Source organism: Schistocerca americana, chromosome 2 (genome assembly GCF_021461395.2).
Source record: "Schistocerca americana isolate TAMUIC-IGC-003095 chromosome 2, iqSchAmer2.1, whole genome shotgun sequence".
In the NCBI taxonomy this organism is placed as follows: Eukaryota; Metazoa; Arthropoda; class Insecta; order Orthoptera; family Acrididae; genus Schistocerca; species Schistocerca americana.
Window position 1 is genome coordinate 97237094 of NC_060120.1, and position 26185 is coordinate 97263278.

The following is a 26185-nucleotide window of genomic DNA, read 5'->3' on the forward strand; positions in this document are numbered from 1 at the left end:
GAAAATAATATAATTACAAGTTGTCGCAATCACTTTTGTAAACCGTCAATGGCTTCAGAAGAAACCAGCAGAAAAGCTTATACCTCGTTCACAAATACAGCAGCTGTTCCTGAAAAGAGAAATCACTGCACTGCTCCTTTTCAACAGCCACATGTATGTTATTTGCACACTATATTCCCCTATATTATTTACTATATGGCTGTTTGGACAATCCAAATAGTCCAGCATTTGGTCTGCATTGCCCATTTGGGAATGTAAACAAAAATATTTGCATTGCAGCTAGATCACATAAAGCTAGAAAGATAACAAATTATTTTTGTACGCCTGATGCAGTTGTTATGCAATTGTAATCCTGTAATGAATAGCTAGATTATTTCACTGCATGAATCGCTGAACCCACCCACACAAAACTTTAAGGGAGTGACGTTCATAAAATTGACCAAAAAATTTAAATTTTCAATTTATATTTTATTTATAAGTAGAACTCATGGACAATAAGTTTCCAAAGTTTCTATTATGAAATAGCATCTAATGTGCCTGAAAAATAACAAAATGTGTGATGCAACTTTCCTGCCATTCCCACTTTTTGAAACAACACTTTAATACTAGCTCAGTGAAAAATGATTCCACAGATTACTTTCAAGCAAACTTACACAGGAGACATCAGTAAGGCTGTGAATCCTGAACTTCTAAAAAAAATGTGATCACAGCAAAACCCTGAATCCAAATCATTCTCTAAATTCACTCATGTGGAAACAATATCATAAAATCACACTTTCATCGCAACTTATGGCGCAGTTACTTTTGCTGCTATTCGGCTTACAGGACTGTTTCACCCCAGGCAAAAAAAAAAAAAAAAAAAAGTTTTTTTTTTTTTTTCCCCAGCCACATATTGAATATGTTATAATGTTGTGAAGTGCACCCCAGATGTATGAAAGCTCAAAATGCTTCAAAAGAGGGCTTAAATTGTGAGGTCGCCAGTGTCCTCATGGCCCTGAAGTGAAATCAGCTTCAAAGAGGTTGTCACTGTAAGCCTTGAGGGCGCCAGCTACCTCACTTTCTTACAGGATGTGATAAAGAAACAGGGTATAACTTACATGAAAATGCATCCAACCGACTGTTATTTATCAGGTGTATATAATAAACAGCATACAAACATAGGAACAAAAACTGTTTTTCTTACAATTTGTGTGTTTTTGAAAAACAGAAAATGCAAACAAATTCATGACATTCCTTACATATTGTGATCGTTTTTGCTGCAAGTTTCTGCACTTCATTTGTTCTTTTATCTCTTGAAATCTTCAAGTAGCAACTTCTGTGCCTGTTCTGGATTTTTCTATTTGACTTGTCTCTCTGCATGCTCTCTACTAGAGCATGGCTCGTGAAAAGTTTAGAAGACTGATTGGGAGTCGGTGTATAGATGATGTTCTCCAAGAGGCTCATGATTATTTCCCCCCTAAAATTGTTTATAGTAATATTTGTCTCAGTAAATATTTTGTACAAAATGTGAGCATTTACTACTGCTGTGTTGAGAATAATTTCAAACGCCACTTTACGGTACTATCTTATTGTTTTCCTCAGTGGTGAAAAATAACTCGAGATCTGGTCTGACACATTGATTCCTTACTTTGTCGCATTATAATGCAAAATGGCAACAGCCTTACACATTTCCTCGCCCGTTTTCTTGCTTTTCTTCCCAGTGGTTCGCATTTCAATGCCATGCTTAGGACCATATTTACACGAATCTAGCATAAGACTCGATGGCGCATTAGATCTGAAAACAAACTTGAATCGTTCACCAGTATTTCTTACCCTATGTGATTTGAAGTAGCTAAACATTTATTAAACTCCAGCAAGAAAATATAGATAAGGTATCGGTGAATTAAAGAAAGGAAGATGTAAATTGGGTAAGATGTTATCAAGTTAAGGGGAGTTAGAATGGAAAAAAAATTTTTTTTCACATTTTCGGATTTTTATCTCATTATAAAATTTGCAATTTTCCAAATAAAATAATATATGTATATCACTTATGAACTCACATGGGAAGTACTTTATTTTATTTTCTTAAATATAATCTACCCCAGTTGAAAATGTTAATTTCTATGTGCATTATTTCAAGATCTAATAACATTGGTAATTTTTTTATATTGCTGTATTATAAAGGTTAAATTATCAGTTTGTATTGGTAGCACTGTCAAAAACAGTGTATAAACATGCTTTGAATGTCGAAGTGCTAACGTTTTTCCGAGGAAAAGTGACGAATAGACTGGTAAATCTCTCAAAAAGTAAAGTATGATGCCAAAATGAAGTGTTTTTAAGAAATGTGGGTTTCATGATAATCGAGTTTCAAATAAAGGGAAACACTGTGTTCAACATGTGGCGTGTAAAGTTACAGACAATGAAATACAGGCAAACTCGTAAGTCTCTAGAGAAACACCCAGGAGTGCTTTGAAGATTAAAATATACCGTTGTGACACACAGTTTTCTCAAAACTAAAATTATGTATATGGAAGGTTAGGTTATATTCTGATAGATTTACACATCTTAACAAGGGTGTTAGGTGAAAGTGTGTGTTGTAAAATATGTGGAGGGCCAGTTAGTTTACATGGAGACAGTAAGGTATCAAATTAACGAGCCAGGAAACTTATCATTAATTGTGCCAGTTGTAAATATACTCTCGCATTTTGGAATTCTGATAAGAGTAAAGACAATTATTTTGAAGTAAATGTTAGGTGGTTTTATGGATTGAGAGCTATTGGCAAAGGACACACCGCAGCAGAAACAATGTGTGCCGTGATGAATATGCCACACCCACCTTGCAAAATCGAGAAGTATGCAAGATTTATTGGAGTTGCTGTGGAATCTGTCGCATGTGAGTCAATGAAGGGCACTGCAAACAAAGCTGTCGAAATAAATTATGGTATGACTGACATACCAGTAGCTTTTGATGACACTTGACAGAAGTGTGGCTACAGTTCTAAGAATTCTGTTGCTACAGTGACCAGTGTGGATACTGGAAAGGTAACAGATTTCCAGATTTTAACCAAACATTGTTATAAGTGTAAATCAGGGAATGAAGATGAGCATATCTGAGACAGAAATTATGAAGGAACAAGTGGTGGTATGGAGGCCTCTGCAGTTATTGAAATTTTTAGAAGATCTGTGAATGAAAGGGGAATGTGGCACACTAAGTTCTTAGGTGATGGAGACTCAAAATCATATAACAGTGTAGTAGCCACTCAGCCTTATGGTGAGAAGATTATCACAAAACTAGAGTGTGTTGGTCATGTCCAGAAGAGGATGGGCTCCAGATTGAGGAAGTTGAAACAAAGTTTGAGAGACAAGAAACTTCCTGATGGTAAAACCATAAGAGGCACGCTGACAGACAAAATGATTGATGAACTACAGCAGTATTATGGGATGGCCATTAGAAATAATATTGAGGATTTGTTGAAAATGAAGCAGGCAGTATGGGCTACCTTCTTCCATAAACTGTCAACTGATGAAAAACCACAACACCACCTTTGCCCTCCTGGACCTAATTCATGGTGCAATTAACGCAATGCCCAGTGCTCAAACAGTTCATGCAACCATAAGCATTCCATCCCAGCAGCAGTCATGGATATCATAAAACCTATTTACAGAGACATAGCAAATCCTGAATTACTAAAGTGTCTGCATGGTCACACTCAAAGTCCCAATGAGTTGTTCAATAATCTTAAACGGACTCGCTTATTAAAAAATGTTTTTGTTGGAATGAAGACACTAAAGTGGGGGGTTGGTGATGCTGTTGTTGCTTTCAATGATGGCAAAATTGGTAGGGTGAAAGTGCTACAGAATATGGGACTTAATCCTGGAGCAAAAAGCAGTAGACAACTTCAACCGATGGACAAGGTTTGCTCTGATACAGCAGAGTATGCAGCACAGTTGGCCACTAAGGAGTCCAGAAAGAAGAAAACTTGGAAAAAGACCAGGGTGGTGCTAAGTGACTAAAAATAAAAACTTAAGCATATATTAAGTGAGTTACAGTCTTCTGAAACTTTAGAAGCTGTTCCTGAAAATTCAAATTTTCTGTTGCATTTTACCCTAAATCTCAGAAACCACTTCGAGTAGAGTATTCAAATTTTCTGGGAGTAATAACATACATATCCTGAGTCTACTGAATTAAAAGAACAACATAATGTTATGTATAATTAAAATTATTTAGGATAACATACAAAGAGAGTAAACAAAATTTTAAATGTGCAATTAAAAAATTGTATTTCCGAAAGCAGGGCTGAAATGCAATTACTGTAGTTCAGTAGACTCTTAACATACAGTTAAATGTCCTGTAAAAGGTTCACACCAATGGCTACAGTAGTTCCTGAAACACAGGGAAGCCAAGCCACTAAATTTAACATTGTTGGGACAGGGTGTTCCTACTCACCTTAAAAGAGCTGGCATATATTTCCAGTACTGAATTCTGTTAGCAGGTGTCAGAACAAAATCCATTACTGCCATGAGAGGAAATTTTCTTTAGTTGCTCAGTTCAAATAGAATGTGATGTCGTTTTCTTTTCTTCCGTTAAATGTAGATACTGTCCCATACATTACAATGCATTGCTGTACTTCTCAACCTTATTTCATTATTGTTGGCCTACTATGGTAGTTCACATTGTGTTTGCATTAGGTAGTTACGAAATAGACAGCAAGCAGAGAAGAATATTGCATGAAGCTACTTTGAAGCATAAAATAATTCTTTATGCTGAAAATTACGGTAACAGAAGGGCAGGAAGAGAGTTCAACATAGCTGAGAGTAACATTTGCTTATAGGAGAAACAGAAATTGGGATTATTTGCAACTAGTGCTATTAGAAAGAAATTCACTGGACCTCACAAAGGAAGACACTATGATGTTGAAGTAAATGTTTTGGAATTTGTCCAAGAAAAGAGAAAGACTGGGAAACCTGTGACCAGTGGCACAATAATTAAAAAAAGCTACAGGGGTGGCTGCAGCTCTTAATATACTGAAGCAAGAGTTTAAGGCTAGCCAGGGATGGGTTGATCGCTTTATGAAATGAGGGAGCTTATCTCTGTGATGCTGTACAACAATATGCAAAAAGCCTCAACAGGATTTTGAGAAGAAACATCGAGAATTTCAGCGGTATGTTATGACACTTAAGAAAGAGAAGAATTTTTCAATGGGCTAACTAGGTAATGCTGATGAGACTCCAATTTGGTTTGATATGCCACGTAATTACTTATTTGACAAGAAGGGTACAAAAGAAGTTACCATCAAAACATCCGGGTGCGAAAATTAGCACAAAACAGTAATGTTGGAAATCACAGCAGATGGGAACAAACTTTCCCCCTTTTTTTATCTTCAAGCAAAAAACAACCCCAAGACTCCAAAAAATGAAAGTTATTCCCTGATGATGTCACTGTTCAGAATCAAGAAAAGGGGTGGATGACTGAAACTTTGACGCTTGACTGGCTCAGAAACGTGTGGGAACTCCGTCCTGATGGACTTTCCAATCAACCATCAATGATTTGTCTTCATGCATTTCGTGGTAATCTCACTGACAACATAAAAAAAGAAAATCCTCAGCCTGCCCAGTGACCTTGTTATTAGTCCTGGAGGAATGACTTCTGTATTACAACCACTGGACGTTTGTATAAATAATCCTTTCAAAGGTTACATTCAGGAACATTACGAACAATAGTTTTGAGAACCAAATCATGAACTGACTCCGACAGGAAAAATTAAAAGTGCTGCACGCTACATTGTTGCACACTGGGTTTCGGCTTCCTGTAAATGCATCGAAGCACCAATGATCGTAAAATCATTTAAGAAATGTTGTGTTTCAAATACTCTAGATGGCAGTGAATACATGTTATGGAACGACACCAAGGATGGCAGGGAAGGAGGAAATGAATATATTTCTGATGTAGACTCTTCAGAGGATTCCAGTAATGATGATATTAGTGAGTAATGATGAGTAACACCTGTAATTTACAGTATGTTTCTTTGTAAGTCTTGTAGGTAATTAAGTTAGGCATTCTTTTTTAGTAATGAAAATACATGTAAAATAAATTTCAACATTACAAAAATACCCTACCAGCGATGTGCCAAAAGTCCCTTTATTTTATCAATTTAATTTTTAAAATTGGGGTGCACATTACATTCAATGGGGCATTAGATTCGCGTAAATACAGCAGTGAGAAACATCACATCTCTTTTGTCTTGCCATTTTGTTACTACTATTCCATTATACACTCTTCCAATGAATTTGCCTTTTCTTACTTGCGACATCATGATTTGGGAGGGGGGGGGATCTTTCTGTTTTTTCTCAGGATACCTACGATGTTGATATTTCTGTCCAGCAAATGCCTAGCTAATGACACGCTTGTGTAATAATTGTCAGTCCCTTATTTGCATATTTTCCATTAAGTCTAAAACTACTTTTTCTGCAAGATTTTTAATGACATAGTATAGCTGCCCTGTGTAAACAATCACTCACAGCATATAACCAGCTTGGTTACAAAGTTTAAATACCTTGATTCGATATCTATGGGTCTTGCTGGGGATGTAATGGCGAAATAAAAGTTGTCCACGAAAGGGCGCCATCGACTTGTCCACTCCTAGCGTCTTTACCGGTTCATACTGCAAGCAAAATTTACTCTGGATTATATCAAGGAGTTTTCAGATCTTGAATATATGATCACTTTTATCTGCAGTTGCATTGTCCTCGAAATGGACAAAGCTCAACAGCAGTCGAAATAGATTATGGGACATAGTTCAAGCGACCAGGTTGTCCCCGTAAACAACACTTTTACTCCAATTGTCGCTAATGTGTGGGTAGTGAACTAGCTGCCAAAGAACTTGGTAGAATATCGTCCCCAATGAAAGTTCTAAAGACTTGTATAGGTTTCAGATTCTTCTGATTCTCGGGGCAATGTAGGCCATTATATTCAAAGGTTTCCATATTTCTGAATTGTATGTTCCTCAGTGTGCTACTGTCCACTTCAGCCCAGTTTTCATTTTCACTTCCTTCTAGAGATTGAGGAGAGAGAGGTTGTGTAATGGATGGCTCATTACCTTCTTCCAATTCCTCATCACTTTCATTCTCAGACACAAATTGTTGCTTGGGTGAGGAAGTTTCATTGAGTATATTGTCATTATCATTGTCATCACTCAAATCACAAACATCAGATAACTCACCATCATGAGCATTGAGAATTTTTAACAGCTCTTCCTCTGTCAAGATATCAGACTTATCTTTCAGTCTCTTTTTACGAATTGGGGGACAGGGACTTGTATCTCCATCGCGTTTCGTCTTTGGCCTACCATTAGATTGAGCCATTTACTATGCAACAGAGAGCAAAGTAATAGTGTCAAAATACATTTGGTGTTTAGCAAGTGATTATAGAATAATTTGTAATGTGCCAAATAGTTACCTGAAATATTCTTCAGTTTCTTATTCCAACACTTACAATCACTATGCTGCACTGCTACACAAGACTATTTCTAAACAATTAAAACTTAACTCTGAAAACAATGTATCAAGACCACATCAAACAGAGTGCAGTGTTTCACAAGTAAATGAATCTGCAATCTAGTGGTCACTGAACATACCAGACGATGTTACCCGAAAGGCCATTAAAAAAGCAGATTTGGGTTTCCTGCCAGACCACTCCGTTTCAGAGCCGACTGAATGTGACTGAAACTGAGGGAGTCGGTGCCCTTCTGGCTTGTGAGGAAGCCACTTCTGAGATTACCAGCACTCTCATGGCAGCGAAAATGTTAAAGCACATCTCAGAACTAAAAATTCAACCGAAGACCTCGTAAAGGAAAGAAGGCAGAAAACAGGAAACCAAAAGAGAAGCCTTGAAGGGAAAGAGGACCATGAGTACGAATCTGGGGTACTCTGAAGGGGTGACAAACATTAGGCTGAACTTTAAATAGTTTTTTGCCAAAAATTATGCTTTTTAAAGTTTATCTATCTGTTTCTCAGAAGCTATGAAGGCTAAAAATATGAAATTTTGTACAATTATGTCTATGAACCTAATAAATGGTGTCTCGAGAGTAAATTTTGAAATTCTGAGTGTAAGCTGAGATATGGAGGAGAGTGCTTGGAATTTTGCAAGAATTTTATTTTATACTTACAGAATGATAATTACAAAATTACTAACATTTTCCTATTCAACATATTCGAAAAATCTCATGAGAGGTTAAAATGAGAAATTTCCTGTCCTTTTCCACATCTGGATATTTGCACTTTCACCCTCAAAATTAACACCAACTTTTCAAATTTTTGAAGAGTTTCTCTTCACTTGCACACCAACAAATGTCTCCCCCACACACACACATGAAATCTACATTTAGCTTCTTACTTTCTGTTTCCCTTTACATGATGTATAGCTGATAACCCTAAGTTGCTCATTTCTTAAGCAGGATTATTATTATTATTATTATTATTATTTCTTTCCTTTCTCAGACGTTATGTCTGGTTAAAAATGGAAAGTGATGCGGGTCTTGATCAAGCGTAACTTCCTTTTAACTGTACGGTATATGTTACATTGCATTTAGGAACATTCGGGTAATTGAACATGTATCAATAATTACAGATTTCTGTAGTTGTATATATACATTTGGATGTAGCTGTATTGCGTTGATGTACTGGTGGATATTGTGTGGTATGACTCCTGTAGTTGATAGTATAATTGGTATAATGTCAACTTTGTCCTGATGCACATTTCCCTGACTTCCTCAGCCGGTTGGATGTATTTTTCAATTTTTCTCCTCTTTTCTTCCGTATATTTGTTGTATTGGGTATGGATATTTGGATTAGTTTTGTTAATTTCTTCTTTTTATTGGTGAGTACGATGTCAGGTTTGTTATGTGGTGTTGTTTTATCTGTTATAATGGTTCTGTTCCAGTATAATTTGTATTCATCATTCTCCAGTACATTTTGTGGTGCATACTTGTATGTGGGAATGTGTTGTTTTATTAGTTTATGCTGTATGGCAAGTTCTTGATGTATTATTTTTGCTACATTGTCATGTCTTCTGGTGTATTCTGTATTTGCTAGTTTTGTACATCCCCTTGTGATGTGATCTACTATTTCTATTTGTTGTTTGCAAAGTCTGCATTTATCTGTTGTGGTATTGGGGTCTTTATTAATATGCTTGCTGTAATATCTGGTGTTTATTGTTTGATCATGTATTGCAATCATGAATCCTTCCGTCTCACTGTATATATTGCCTTTTCTTAGCCATGTGTTGGATGCGTCTTGATCGATGTGTGGCTGTGTTAGATGATACAGGTGCTTGCCATGTAGTGTTTTCTTTTTCCAAATTACTTTCTTCATATCTGTTGATGTTATACGATCTAAAGAGTTGTAGAAATGGTTATGAAATTTCAATGGTGTAGCCGATGTATTTATATGAGTGATTGCTTTGTGTATTTTGCTAGTTTCTGCTCGTTCTGTAAAGAATTTTCTTAAATTGTCTACCTGTCCATAATGTAGGTTTTTATGTCAATAAATTCCCTTCCTCCTTCCTTTCCGCTTAATGTGAATCTTTCTGTTGCTGAATGTATGTAATGTATTCTACATTTGTGGCATTGTGATCGTGTAAGTGTATTGAGTGCTTCTAGGTCTGTGTTACTCCATTTTACTACTCCAAATGAGTAGGTCAATATTGGTATAGCATAAGTATTTATAGCTTTTGTCTTGTTTCTTGCTGTCAATTCTGTTTTCAGTATTTTTGTTAGTCTTTGTCTATATTTTTCTTTTAGTTCTTCTTTAATATTTGTATTATCTATTCCTATTTTTTGTCTGTATCCTAGATATTTATAGGCATCTGTTTTTCCATCACTTCTACGCAGTCGCTGTGGTTATGCAATATGTAATCTTCTTGTTTAGTGTGTTCTCCCTTGACTATGCTATTTTTCTAACATTTGCCTGTTCCAAAAGCCATATTTATATCATTGCTGAATACTTCTGTTATCTTTAGTAATTGCTTGAGTTGTTGATTTGTTGCTGCCAATAGTTTTAGATCATCCATGTATATGAAATGTGTGATTTTGTGTTGGTATGTTCCAGTGATATTATATCCATAACTTGTATTGTTTAGCATGTTGGATAGTTGGTTCAGAGCAAGGCAGAACCAGAAAGGACTTAATGAGTCTCCTTGGTATATTCCACATTTAGTCTGTATTGGCTGTGATGTGATATTATTTGAATTTGTTTGGATATTAAGTGTGGTTTTCAATTTTTCATTACTATGTTTAGTAACCGTATCAATTTAGGATCTACTTTGTATATTTCCAATATTTGTAGTAACCATGAGTGGGGTACACTATCAAAAGCTTTTTGGTAATCAATGTATGCGTAGTGTAGTGACCTTTGTTTAGTTTTAACTTGATATGTCACCTCTGCATCTATTATCAGTTGCTCTTTACATCCTCGTGCTCCTTTGCAACAGCCTTTTTGTTCTTCATTTATAATTTTGTTGTGTGTTGTATGTGTCATTAATTTCTGTGTAATGACTGAAGTTAATATTTTGTATATTGTTGGTAGGCATGTTATGGGGCGATATTTTGCTGGGTTTGCTGCGTCTGCTTGATCTTTAGGTTTCAGGTAAGTTAATCCTTGTGTAAGTGTATCAGGGACTGTGTATGGGTCTGCAATGTAAACTGTTAAATAATTTAGTTAGATGTGAATGTGTTGAGGTGAACTTCTTTAGCCAGAAATTTGCTATTTTATCTTTTCCAGGGGCTTTCCAATTGTGCATAGAATTAATTGCTCGGGTGACTTCATGTTGCAAAATTATCATTTCAGGCATTTGTGGTATCATCTTGTATGTGTCTGTTTCTGCTTGTATCCACCGTGCATGTCTGTTATGTTGTACCGGGTTTGACCATATGTTGCTCCAGAAGTGTTCCACGTCTGTTATGTTTGGTGGATTGTCTATTTTAATGTGTTTGTTATCTATTGTCTGGTAAAATTTCTTTTGGCTTGTGTTGAATGTTTGGTTTTGTTTCCTTCTATTTTCACCTTTTTTGTATCATCTAAGTCATTTGGCCAATGCTTGTAATTTCTGCTTCTTTTCATCTAATTGCTCTATCGCTTCTTGTTGTGAGATTTTACCTAACCTTTTTCATTTTTTGTCTGATATTTCATTTCTTATAAATTGTGTTAGCTGTACGATGTCTTTTCTCAGGTTTTCTATTCTGATCTGTAGCCTGTGTTGCCATGCTGGTTTTGTGGGTTTCTTCTGTTGTGTTGGTTGGTTCTGATCTCTGCCTAGTGTGCATATTTAGTGTAGTGAATGCTCCTATATAAACCAGTAGTTGTAACTCTTCCATAGTTTTTTTTTTTCATTTATTTTGTTGTGTATGATTATGTTGATAGTTGTTATTGTTGTTTCGACTTGTGGGTTATTTGGTGGTCTATGCCAACAAAAATGGTCTAATGTCTGTATTTGTGTCTTTGTATTCTATATATGTCAGCTGAAATGTTTCCTCTATATCTAACATGTGTGTCACTTCGTGTTCTATTTGTGCTTGTTCTGGTGGCTGCCTTAAGATTTCGTTTTCCTCTGATTGTTTAATTGATGCTTGTTGTTCTTTGTTTTTTTTCCCCCCTGGGATGTTTGAGTCCATTACTGCTTCTTCTGATTGCTCATTATTTTGTTCCAGTATTTGTTGTACTTGTTGTTTGATGTTTTCTAATTCCGACTGGGGTATCCTGTTATTTTTGATTATTACATGGATCTGATCAGCTAATCGTTGTTCTGTTAAAAATTTTAATTCTAGGTATCTGGTAATAAATGTTGTGTATACTTGTGGTCTGTATCCAGTTGTGTTGGTTCCTAAGTTTGTTGCTTGGTAATAACAGAACATGAGCTTTTGGTTAACTTCATCTGACCATCTCATCCTTTGTCTTCGTTTTCCTTCTAGAATAGTTGCAAGAAGCATATCCTGCAAAACACCTCTATTTGGATTTAAATCATTTTCCATGTGGCTAGCAGTGTCGTTACCATTTTGGACGGGCATAGGGTTCAAGCGTCATCCCCGACCATGACAGCGTTTGTCCGAGGCTTCATTAGTTCTGTTCCGAACCAACTAATCACACTAAAAGGGGGGTTAGCCCTATTAGTGGTTAGCCCTATTAGTGGTTTGTTCTTTTCATCACCTTTTACGACTGGCAGAACATACCGGAGGCCTATTCTTTTCCCGGGCCTCCACAGGGTTTATTATTATTATTATTATTATTATTATTATTATTAGTAGTAGTAGTAGTAGTAGTAGTACTTTGCAAATGGTGATAAATTCAATAGTGCAACCCATATTTGAGATTTTCTTTTTACTATGATCTAGGGTCAAAAGTTTAGGTGCAGCCTAAATTTGCACAAATACAGTAACTACGCAGGACAAATGTACAGTGAATGATATCTGAGCAGAGAAAATGCAGTTGGAATCCCTGGTTTCAAGATAGTAACATAATAATAATAATAATAATAATAATAATAATAATAATATGAGGGTGAGTCAAATGAAAACCTTAAATTTGTAATAACAAATCAAAATTTCGAGCCGTTATCCTGCAAGTTGGTAAGCGTGCTACAAACAGCGTGCAGAATAGCCTGTAGGTAGCAGCATACTGCAGATGCACACATACCGTCACAGTATCAGTATAAAGATGGCCGCCCCACTTGCAACTTGCACCAGAGAAGAACAGCGTTCTGTTATTCGGTTTTTGCATAGTGAAGGTGTGAAACCTATTGAAATTCATCGATGAATCAGTATGATAATGCATGTCTGTCACAGCAGCAAGTCTACGAATGGAGTAGGGAGTTCACAGATAGTGTGACTTCAGTGGAAGATGCTCCTCGTCCAGGTCAGGCACGAGTTCTGACTCCATAGAACATTGCAGCAGTTGACGCCATAGTGAAGGAAAACCACCAAGTGACACTGAATGACATTGCAGCATGTTTACAGATTAGTCATGGGTCAGCACACCACATTGTGCATGATGTGCTCCAGTTTCACAAAGTGTCTGCAGGATGGGTGCCACGACAGCTGACTCCTGAAATTAGAGAATGACGTGTTGATGCTTGTGAAGAACTTCTTCGGCACTTTGAACAAGAAGGTGATGGCTTCCTTGCAAGAATCGTTTCTGGGGACAAAACCTGGGTTCACTTCCACCAACCGGAAATGAAGAGAGCGAGCAAGGAATGGCGCCATTCCTCATCACCAAAACCAAAGAAGTTTCGAACAGAACAATCAGCAGGGAAGGTTATGCTGACTCTCTTGTGGGACGAAAAAGGTGTCATTTTGGAGCATTACAAGCCTAGAGGGACCACTGTCACCAGTGCATCATACACAGATCTCCTAAAAAATCATCTGTGGCCTGCATTCAAATCAAAGCAACGTGAATTGCTGTCAGCAGGTGTCCTTTTGCAACATGACAATGCAAGGCCCCACACTGCCCATACAACATTTGTAACAATCACAGACCTGCATTTTGAGCATCTTCCTCATCCACCATACTCACCAGACCTTGCCCCAAGTGATTTCCATATGTTTGGACCACTCAAAGACGCAATGGGAGGAAAGAAGTTCCATTCTGATGAAGAGGTATGCCACGCGGTGCATGAGTGGTTGCGCAGACTACCAAAAGAATTTTTTCTTAAGGAATTTATGTACTTTGTAAGCACTGGAGGACTTGCATTGAGCGTGGGGGGGATTATGTTGAAAAGTGATACAGCTTTGTACCACTTCTGCACAATAAATAATATTTAAAAAATATTTAAGTTTTTCATTTGACTCACCCTCGTAATAATAATAATAATAATAACAAACATTTCAGGAAACTCTAGGCAAAGCAAAAATCCACTCCACCAAACAATTTTGGAATATATAGATGTGAGATAACCATTTTCTATTACATTTCCCCATTACTCACATCATTTCGATGACAATGGGAATATTTCATTGAAATCTATAGTTTCCCTTCCTGCAACGATGTACAAAAATTCATGTCAAACAGCTTCCAGAAATACCTTTCTCAACACTGATTCCCCCCCCCCCCCCACCCCCCCACACACACACACACACACACACACACACTTTCTCTTCTTATTCTGCAAATGAAACCAAAGAACGAAAATCCCTAAGACTTTAAAACAAAAATAACTAGCACATGTTTTTACACCCAGTGACATAATATCATATTATAACACATATAAACTTTTACAAATGGTAAAAATTATCCAAGTACATAAATCTCTTAAGGAAAGTAAGATTTACTGTAGATTAAAAACATGGTAACTAGAAAAATTAAATGTCTAAATGCAATTATGAGTGGAATATTTGGCCAGAAGTATTATTAATGATGCTATTGTGACAGTGCAGCAATTGGAGTTAATATTCTACACTACAACTAACATTTTGTGCATATACCAGTCTCTTATTGAGAACAGCACTTAACGAAATATGGATTAAAAAGTCAGGAAGAAAAGTAAGTCACCTATATTTTCAAATATACGTAACATAATTTCTGTAGAAGGATATCACAACTGCATCTGAGCCACATGTGATAATGATACAAATGCAGAAAGCTAATGTCTTAATTAAATAATGGTAAGTGTTCTGCGTAAGATTTGGACTTTGACATACATTATGATGCAATTTACAAGGATGCATGTGGGCAGATACAACAAATCAGAAGTGAATAATTATTCAAAGAGATAAGCATCTGTTGGATAGCAAGTCCTTTGCAGAAGAGCTACTACGCTGTCGCACAGAACCTGATTGTGTGTATACCGTACCAACAATGTGCATGGTTATAAAAAGATTATTATGGGACTCAGTTTTTTAATTTGTTGCCTTTTTACCAAAAAAAAAGACTTACTTAGTGGTTGCAAAAATCTTAGGAATAACATAAAAATGGTTCCGCAGAGAAATGTAACATCTGGCACTTAAGGGTATTATGATGTACTTATTACGTGACAGTTAAGATTGAAAGTTCAAACAACATTTAAAATATCAGAAACTGCTCTACTTATAAAATTTAAGATGGTGCTGTAATGCCATCAGTACCACGTAAAAAAAGGGGAAAAAAAGCTTAGCTTCCAGTGCATATAATCAAATGTGCAAGTAATGACTAATACAGTGTACATGTTTGTCGCACTCAAAATTCATGTTATTTTTCCACTGCATTGTTTGTATGCTAGGACCATTCCTCTTTGGTTTGATTATTACACAGTGATCATAGTTGTACTACATAAAATCTAAAACTTTTATTTCTGTTCTCCAGTACATTTATTTATTCTGTAAACAAACTTGTCAAACCAGAAAAAGTTACAAAAATTTCTTATATCTACTTGCAATGTAGCAGGATAAAAACACATAAGGAACAAAATCACTTCATATTACCTAAACAATTTCAATCCAGATCACAAATAATGTTGATGTTAGACAACTCTGTTGACCAATTTCTACCCTTCACGAATGTACACCAAAGTTGTAACCAACTGTGACTAGCATCAGGAACCAGTAATATATACTGAGTACAGTCTTACAATACTGACACTAGGAACACATTACCATTTCATATTCTAAAACCAGACTTTGAAATTAATGCAAACACTTACCATTCTAACACTGTTAAACCTATATCAGTGTTTCATTTAATTGGGTAGATAAAAAATCTACTCACCAAGTGGCGGCAGAAGACATACATAAAAGAAGGTTGTAATTAGGCAAGCTTTTGGAGCCAATGGTTCCTTCTTCAGGAGGAAGGCTTGAAGGGGAAGGAAGATGGGTGAAAAAAAAAAAGAACTGTAGAGGTCTAGGAAAAGGGGTAGAGTTCGAGAAAGTCATCCAGAACTTCAGTTCAGGGGAGAGTTACTACACGGGATGAGAAGGAAAGACTGAGTGTTGGGGACTGCATTGGACGAGATTTGAAAACCAGAGAGCTTAAAGGTGGAAGACAGGGTAATATGCAGGACAGAGATTACTGCTTAGACATCATGAATGAGTTAATAAGAATGAAAAGCTAAGTGCATTGTACGTAACAGAGGTGGGAGGGCAGTGGTGAAAAATAGACAGGTAAGACAATGAAAGATGTAGAAAACTAAAACGGAGTGAAGAAAAGAGCAGTTACTGTGAAGAATTGCTGAGACATGAGAAATTAACGTAAATTATGACCAGGTGGGTGGCGAGAACCATGGACATGTTGTATTGTTAATTCCCACCTGTGGACTTTTCTTTGAAACTGGAGTCTGGGGGGAAGAACTCAGGTGGTGCATGTGGTGAAACAGGCACTAATGTCACGTGCATGTAATTACCCAACCAGCCTAGTTCAAAAGCAAATTTACCAGGCCATCACATCCAATACTAGTACTGCTGATCCCTCCAAAAAACAACTTCAGAGCACACCATAGGTGACTCAGTATTACCATGGTCTTGAATGTACTAATCAGCTACTTTGACAGAGTCACGACTTATTAAAATCATGCCTTGAAATTTGATACACTCTGTCCGAAATTTTGCCCACCATGCCCAGAATAGCTTTTTGTTGACCTCCCAATCTCCCCAATATTCTTGTCATTCCCTATGCTCCTTCTGCACCCATCTCCCTACCGTGTGGCTACTACCCCTGTGACCGTCCCCTCCGCAAGACTTGGTCTATACACCCTCCTACCACCACCTATAGCAGCCCTGTAACGGGCAAAACATAATACTATCAAAGATAGAGCCACCTGTGAAACAACACATCATGTACCAGTTAAAGACTGTTTGGCATTTTACATTGGCACGACTACCACAAAATTATCAATTAGCACGAATGGGCATAGGCAGAGGGTGTATACTGGCAACATACAATATCCTGTTGCAGAACATACCACCAAATTATCAATTAGCATGAATGGGCATAGGCAGAGGGTGTGTACTGGCATCATTCAATATCCTGTTGCAGAACAGGCTTTTACAACATGACAATTGTGACCTCAGCGACTACCACAAAATTATCAATTAGCATGAATGGGCATAGGCAGAGGGTGTATACTGGCAACATACAATATCCTGTTGCAGAAGATGCTCTCACAACATGACAATTGTGACCTCAGCGCCTTTTCACCACACGAACCCTCTGGATTGTTCCCCCAGACACCAGTTTCCCAGAACTCTGCAGGTGGGAATTAGCGCTACAACATGTCCATGGTTCTCATCAACCACCTGGCCTTAATTTCTGTTAATTTCTTCTGTCTCAGCAATTCTTCACAGTAACTACTCTTTTCTTCACCCCATTTTAGTTTTATACATTTTTCATTGTCGTACCTGTCTATTTTTCACCGCTCCCCTTCCATCTCTGTTACGTACAATGCACTTAGCTTTTCATTCTTATTAACTCATTCATGATGTTTAAGCAGTAATATCTGTCCCGCATATTACCCAATCTTCCACCTTTAAGCTCTCTGGTTTTCAAATCTTGTCCAATGCAGTCCCCAACAATCAGTCTTTCCTTCTCATCCCGTGTAGTTACTCTCCCCTGAACTGAAGTTCTGGGTGACTTTCTCGAACTCTACCCCTTTTCCTAGACCTCTACAGTTCTTTTTCTTCACCCATCTTCCTTCCCCTTCAAGCCTTCCACCTGAAGAAGGAGCCACTGGCTCCCAAAGCTTGCCTAATTACAACCTCCTTTAACGTATGTCTTCTGCTGCCACTTGTTGAGTAGATTTTTTATCTACCCAATTAAATTATTTTGTCAAAAATTGTTGTCATTGTTATATATCTGTGTTTGCTGCATATAAGTGTGATAAGTCCGAAAGTAACAAAAATTTGTAAGCAATGCATGCATATAGATTAAAACAAGGACTATATGAGGGTAGAGAGATGGAAGTCCAGATCCTAATCTGCTAAGAGATATGCAACAGTAGCACGATTTAAGTTCCAGAAGTTGGTCTCTGTGTAGCGTATAGAAAGTTACGTACCAGTGCTAGTCACTAGGTCCACTTTACACCGCCATGATGAGAATAGTCAGCTACGAACATTAATGTCCTTTCTATTTAGACTTGATAGACTATATCCTGTGATTATATAGTGCAGTGTGAGCAGAGTCTCACAGCGAGAATAAACAATGCACAAGTGGACTGTAGCACCGATTGTTGTGGAACCATGCTTCATTGCATGACAATGGCCAGCATAAAACACTGGGAACACAGCCTGCACAAACCAGCAGCAGTTTTCATCAGTGCTAGTCTTGTTCAATACAATCAGTGCAAAATACACACTGTTTCTGTGTATTAATCACTTTTTTTATTTTCATCATGAGCAAATAAATCATGGATTTGCTCCCAAGGTAGAATAAGAATAAGAAGAAGAAGAATTAATTTCTTCTAAGAGAAATAAGACAAGCACTACAGCATATAATCTTCCTCCCTCCTCAGAGTCATGTTCTCAACAAGTGGACTGTACAGAACTAGTGTTGTGAACTCAAAGTGAGTATGACCAACAACTGCACCACAATTTACAACATTGTACCCAGTATTGATTGCAGTTCTTTGGTTTGGAGCCAAGTGGAGGTTCTCAAACAAAGGCTCCACCAATTCTGTGACAGTGCAGGGTGCAGATTTCTGGACTCACTTTACGGGGCGGAGAATTGTGGGATTCCTCTTGACCGATAAGGTGCGCACTACACAAAAGAAGCAGCTACTCGAGTAGCAGAGTACTTGTGGAGTGCACATGAGGATTTTTTAAGCTAGGCAGTAATTGTAAATCATCCGATGAACACTCACCAGCTGATGGAGAGAGTGAAATCAGACCACGTACAAATTATAGACAATTCAACTGAAAAAATTTTAACAGTAAATTGTCAGAAAAGTTGTCACGCTCAAATTATTCTCAGAGCTGAGAGTTGGATAAAACCAAGAGTAGAAAGGTCAGCAACATTTAGTGAGGAACATATAAAGAAAAGAAAGATTAGATGCCATAGGAGGCAAAGTGTTCATGCAGCCAACAAAAATATTGTTGTATATCGAGGTCGAAAATGAGTCTAACTGTGAAGTTATATGGACGCAAGGAACAGGTGAACACAAGTTAGTTATCGGATGTTTTCTCATTCCATCCAATTCCACTGTGACTTTAGCATACAGAGTATGGACTGAAATCTGTTGTAATGGTATAGACACACAGCCTTTTTGAAGCAGTTTTGAACACGTTTTCCAAAAACGGTCTTGAGCTGCTAGTTCGGCAGCTGACACGCAACAAAATATTTTAAATTTTATAGCTACAAACAGGCCCAACCTTATTGACTATATGTATATATATACTAAGATGGTATCTGTTCCTTCAGACATGTCCCAAAGAACAGATACCATCGGTGACCATGCAGCTTGTTAGAATGAAATTACAATGAAATGAACACCCTTAGCTGCTTACAGGCGTTGACATACGTCAAAGGGGACAGATGAAAATGTGTGCCCCGACCGGGACTCGAACCTGGGATCTCCTGCTTACATGGCAGACGCTCTATCCATCTGAGCCACCAAGGACACAGAGGATAGCATGACTGCAGGGATTTATCTCTGGCACGCCTCCTGCGAAACCCACATTCTCAACGTATTGTCCCGCACTACATTCATAGTGCCCCCGCCCATTTTACTCATTACTCGCGGCGCGTTGCTGATTCCCGTAAGAGTTCGGGCACTGTTTGTGCATTCGCACAGAAGAAGAAGATGGTCAAGTGGCCGGTGAGCCTTAACTATATGTCCGAAAGGGCAGATACCATCTTAAAATATATATAGGCAACGCGCCGCGAGTAATGAGTAAAATGGGCGGGGGCACTACGAATGTAGTGCAGGACAATACGTTGAGAATGTGGGTTTCGCGGGTGGCGTGCCAGAGATAAATTCCTGCAGTCATGCTATCCTCTGTGTCCTTGGTGGCTCAGATGGATAGAGCGTCTGCCATGTAAGCAGGAGATCCCGGGTTCAAGTCCCGGTCGGGGCACACATTTTCATCTGTCCCCGTTGACGTATGTCAATGCCTGTAAGCAGCTAAGGGTATTCATTTCATTGTAATTTCTTACTGACAATGTCAGTCCCAAGATGGGGATTAGTGATCACGATTTCATCATAGTGACAATGGTTACTAAAGTTAATAAATCCCCAAGAACACTAGGAGAATATTTTTGTTGGAAAAAGCATGTAAGCAGTTGTTAGAATCCCATTCAGACAATGAATGGGCATATTTTAGTTCCAATCTGGAAAACGCTGATGAAGCAAACTGTGTCACTCGCAGTTCAAAAGGGACTGCACAAATGATGACAGGTAAAAGGTAGTAGAAATTTGTACAACTGTAAAAAGATCAACGTATGGAGCGCACAACAACTTCCACTGTCATACCCCAGCATAAGATCTTGCTGAGAATCAGGGAAAATTCTAGACCTACGTAAAATTGTTATGCAGGTCAAATGCTTCTATCTAATCACTTGTTGATTATTCAGGTGTGGCAAAAAGACCGCAAAAGAAAAACTGAAGTTTTGAATTTCAAATTTAAGTAATCATTCACAAAGGAAGATCGTACAAACATACCATCATTTGACCGATGCACAATGTCCTGTTTGGACGACATAGTAACAGGCATTTTTAACAGGAAAAAACAAATGACGAAGTTGAAAACAAATAAGTCACAAGATCCAAATGGAATCCCAATTCTGTTTTACAGAGAGTATTCTATGGCATTGGCCCATACTTAGCTTTCATTTATTGCCCATCTCTCGCCCAGCATTAAGTCTCAAGTGGCTGGAAAAAGGTGCAGGTCACTTCTGTGTATATAAAAGGTAAAAGAACTGAACTCGAAAATTACAGACCAATATCCATAACATTGGTTTGCTGCAGAATTCTTGAACATACACTGAGTTCGAATATAAGAAATTTAATTGATACAGAAAAGCTTCTGCCTACAAATTGGCACGGATTTAAAAAATAAGCATCGCTGGTATGCAACTCAATTGCCCTTTTCTCAAACACTATCCTGCAAACCATTAACAAAGGGCAACAGGCAGATTCTGTAATTCCAGATTTCCAGAAACTATTTGACATGGTGCTCCACCGCAGACTGTTGAGGGTCTGAGCATGCACATACATGGATTAGGTTCCCAGATTTATGAATGGCTCAAAGATTTCTTAAATAATAGAATCCACTACACTGTTCTAGACAGCGAGTGTTCATCAGAGACAAAGATATCATCAGGTATGCCACAGGGAAGTGTGATAGGACTGCTCATTTTCTAAATACATAAATGATCTAACGGACAGGATGAGCAGTAATTTGAGGCTGTTAGCTAATAAGACTGTGGTGTTCTGGGAGGCATCATTGAAGGAAGCTACAGGAAGCCTTGGACAAACTTTCTAGTTGGTATGATGAATGGCAGCTTGCTCTGAATGTAGAAAAATGTAATTAATGCAGAATAATAAAAACAATCCCATAATGTTCAAATACAGCAATAGTGGTGTGTTGCTTGACACAATTATGTGAGCTGAATATCTACATGTAATGCTTCAAAGCAAAATGAAATGGAACATGCGCCTAATGACAGTCGTAGGAAAGGCGAACCATCTACTTGTATACAACACTAGTATGACCCATTCGGTGAGTAATGCTCTACTGTTTGGGATCCCCACCAGGTCAGATTAAAGGAAGACATCAAAGCAATTCAGTGGTATGTTGCCAGATCTGTCACTGGTAGATTCGATCAACACTCTCACATTATGAAGATAGTTTGTTGACTCAAATGGGAGTCCCTGGAGGGAAGATGATAATCTTTTTGTGAAACATTATTAACAAAGTTTAGAGAACTGGCATTTGAAAACGACTGCAGAATGACTCTGCTGTTGCCAATGTACATATCCCATAAGGATGACAAAGACAAGAGAAGAAAAATTTGGGCTCATACAGAGGCACACAATCAATCATTTTTCCCTTGTTCTGTTTGCAAGTGGAACAGGAAAGGAAGTGACTAGTAGTTGTAAAAGAAACTGCCCACCATGAATTTATAGTGCTTGCAGAGTATGTATGTGATGTAAATGTATAATTCTTTACATTATAATGTACACAGTAATAATTTTCACACAGACATTGCTACTGATGGAAAAAGTCATGACCAAGATCTGCAGAATACTTTTATACAGAGAAAGAAAATGAGAAAATATAGTCTGATGGATGAGAGTAAGAAAATTAGACATAATGCAGATCAAGAATGTACAACAGGGAAGTGGACTGTTGTACTAGCTGTGAAGAATATACTGCTGGCTAAAGAAAAGGGGAAGACATCTTGAATGTATTTCATGAGAGAATATTTGAGATGTAACAGAAGATGAGTGACTATGACAGAAGAATCAAACAATGGAAAATCCATGATGGAATGTAACAATATTATGAAAAGGAAAGTTGCTACTCACCATATACCGAAGATGTTGAGTGGCAGATGGGCACGTACACACACACACACACACACACACACACACACACACACACACACACACACACACACACACGTGATAGTCTTTTTGCTGTGCCTATCTGCGACTCAGCATCTCAGCTATATGGTGAGTAGCAACTTTCCTTTTCATCATATTATGACAGAAGAACATATTACTGTTGGCTTAGAATGAAAACCTCACATCTCAGTAAAGTTATACATGGTTTTCTCCCTTAATTTGGTTGCTTACAATACACACAGTTTCTTTTGCTCCTAACTGGAAAGCAGAGCACAGGTCATCAACTAACAGTTGAGATAAAAGATCTTCTACCTAATAACACAAAGAATCTTTTTGTTTTATTTTTGAAATATGATGTTTCCATTCTAAGCTGACATTATGTTGCTGTTTTATTATAATTAATTGAAATGAAATGGTCCAGAATTTGAAATGAAAATGAAAATAATCAATTTATACATGTTCGTGAGAAATATCAATCCAGTAAAACTGTAAAGGATTTTACTCAAAAAGCATAAGATAATATAAAAAAAATAGATATCCATAATTTTCCAAGTAGAACCAATGCATATGCTAGTTATTCCTACAGAAGAGATCATGGAAAAATGTTTTCATTACCTCAGCCGTAGTTGACAATATCAACATTATATTGCATTGCAAATTAAACTGTTGACCAAGAAAGACAAAGCTAAATTAAAGAAAGAACTTGACAAGCACAAAAAGATCTGCTGATACTGCTTACCAGACAAAGACAAAAGATCTGGACCTTTCAAAATGCAATACATCAAGGACAATAACATTTGATTTACAGCACTGTCTACCAACATCTCATGTACAGAATACAGTAGCTATCCACAGGCGGCTACATTTCATAAAAGATCAATGTGGAATACTATTCTACAAAACTGCATTTCGTAATGATAAAGCATTTAAGACTGAACTTTTGAAGAAAGGGAAAGGTGGCAGTCTCTCCAGCACAGAAGTACACTGGCCCATTGTTGATCTCATAAAAAAGTTGCATTTCTGACCTCATGAAATTCACCTTACCAGTAATCCAACAATTTTAAACCAGCTTTTTTTTTGTTGGCAGCCGTGCATCCAGGCGGACGCGCGTGTACAAAGCTCTCACTAAGTTAAGCGATTAATATTGAAATAAGAGCTAGCTTCCTTAATATTACATTTTAGACTAGTGCATTTACTTCTTATCTAATCTATCAATTGAAGGTTTCGCTTTTCTAAACATAATTACATAAAAAAGGAAGTATTTCGTAAAGGCCGGCAATGTTTTTGACTAGACTTAGCGCTTCAAAGTTAAATTAATTCGTGTCTCTCATCCAGAATTTGTGTGGTTCATTAAAAGTTTATAAAGCAAGTTTATAAGTTTGTTTACATTAGTGTTTAGTTACGTATTAGTACAGGTTATGAAACTATTGTGTTGTTGAAGTTATGTTCTGTTTTTGTGTTACATTTTACTATCAAACAATGTGTGACAAGTGTGGTGGTTTCGTAGAAATTTGAAAGAGGGGGTGTTCTGTATAGACTGTAGGTTGTGGTTTCATTGGGGCGAGTGCAGCGGAGAGGAAACAATGGTAGATAATGAGGCTCTTCCATGGCAGTGTAGGTTATGTAGAAAGGACAGAAAAATCGCGGAACAAGAGGCAAAGATTTGTGCCCTTAAAGCTGAATTAGAAATTGTGAATTTGGAATAATGTAAGCTAAGGGAGGAAAAGGACTCTAGGCGCTGGGAAAAGGTAGCAAGCAAAGGGCAAAAAGGGAAACAATAGATAAAACTTCTGAAATTCAGTTAGCAAATCAGTTTGGCTTGCTATCTGAAGTAGTGGAGGAAGGGCCTCATTCAGATGTCGTTGAATGTAGGTTGAAGCATAATACTAGCTTAAAGAAAAAAGACAGGTCGGGATCAAATAAGAATAGGAAAAGAAAAATTCTGCTCATAGGTAGCAGTCATGGGAAGGGTGTGGGTCAACAGCTTCAGGAGAAATAAGGGACAGAGTACCAGATCACAAGTTTTGTGAAACCAAGTGCTAGCCTTAGCCAGGTGACAGAAAACTTAGGTCAGCTATGCAACGACTTTGAGAAGGAAGATCAGGTAATTATAGTTGGGGGAGCAGGAAACAGCCTGCTATGAATCCAAGATATAGTATTAGGAGCGACCTGGATAAAAATAGGAGCAGAAACGGGGCACACGAATGTGGGGTTTGTGGAGGTCTTTCAGTGCCATGATCAGTCCTGGGCAAACACTGCTGCAAGGCATGTTAACACTGAGCTGAACGGGTTGCACCAGACACCAGCAAAGTCTCACATGAGTGTTGTTCCAGTTGATGCTATTGGTAGGTGGGGTTACACTACACATGGCCTGCACTTTAATAGGAAGGGGAAAGATAAGTTAGCCTCTCTATTAGCAGATATTGTAAGGGGGGTCACAGTCACACAAGGGGTGATCCCTGTGGTTATTGGGACCAGGCAGACTGGTTTTTTAGGTTAAAGCCAAATTCCAGACAGACAACAACCAAGGAAAATAGAAGAAAAGAAACTTCATGCACAGCAAATAGGGATAAAGCTAAGGGCAGTATCAACTTACTTCACAAAAATATCAGGGGAATAAAAAATAAAGTAGATGAGCTGATAATGTGTTTAGATGGTCTCAAAAATAAGAATGAGATTGATATACTTTGTCTGTCTGAGCACCATGTAACTGTGAGGATAGAAAATGTCAGTATAAATGCGTATAATTTAGCATCTTACACTTGTAGATCTAGTATGGATAAAGGAGGAGTTGCCATTTTCATAAAATAAGGGTATAAATACAGAACTGTTGAAGTAAGCAAATTTTGTTTTGATCAGCACTTTGAGGTTTGTGCATGTGAACTTCAGCTAGATAATGTTGTGTTGATATTAGCAACAGTGTACAGGTCTCAACTAGGAGATTGGGAGCTATTCATAAAAGAGTTTGACTCCCTATTATGCTGTTTGTCAGACAAAAAGAAGAAGTTATTAATCTTTGGTGATTTCAATGTTAACTTTCTAAGCAATTCTGATAGGAAAAGTGAACTAGAAGTGTTGTTAACAACATATAACTTAGAATCAGTGATCAATTTCCCCACATGTATAGCTCAGGATGGTAGTACTCTAATAGATAATGTATTTGTACAGCAAGAGGATGTAGAACAAACACATGCTTTCCCTGTGGTAAGTGGATTATCAACACATGCTCTCCTTGTGGTAAATGGATTATCTGACCATGATGCACAACTGATTAACTTACAAAACCTAACAGGGCAAATACACTTCAGAAACCATTAAGTAAAAGTGTGAGGGTGCTCAACCCGATATCTACAGATCACTTCAGAGAAAGTTTAGGAAATGTAAACTGGGAAGATGTATATAATGAGCCAAATGTTAATGATAAATGCAGCATATTTCTTGATGAATTTATATCCCTTTTCGAACATTCTTTTCCAAAGAAAATTACTAAATGTAACACCACAAACTCTTCAAAGAAACCTTGGATTACTACAGGTATTAAAGTGTCTTAAGAAAGAAAAAGAAAACTGTATGAGACAGCACGAACTAGTAAAGATCCAGAAATAGTTTTACACTATAAAAATTATGGTAAAATACTAAGAAAAGTTGTAAGGAAATCGAGAAATATACTTGTTAGAGAAGAAATTAACAACT

General features: G+C 37.5%; 1 protein-coding gene and 1 non-coding gene across 5 annotated transcripts in view; one reads left to right on the plus strand and one right to left on the minus strand.

Moving 5' to 3' along the window:
• Window positions 1-26185, minus strand: part of LOC124595805 — a 249294-nt gene that overhangs the window by 74741 nt on the left and 148368 nt on the right. The gene's annotated exons all lie outside the window — the stretch shown is intronic.
• On the plus strand, window positions 19927-20000 carry Trnat-ugu. The gene has a single exon. It is a non-coding gene; the product is annotated as a tRNA-Thr (tRNA).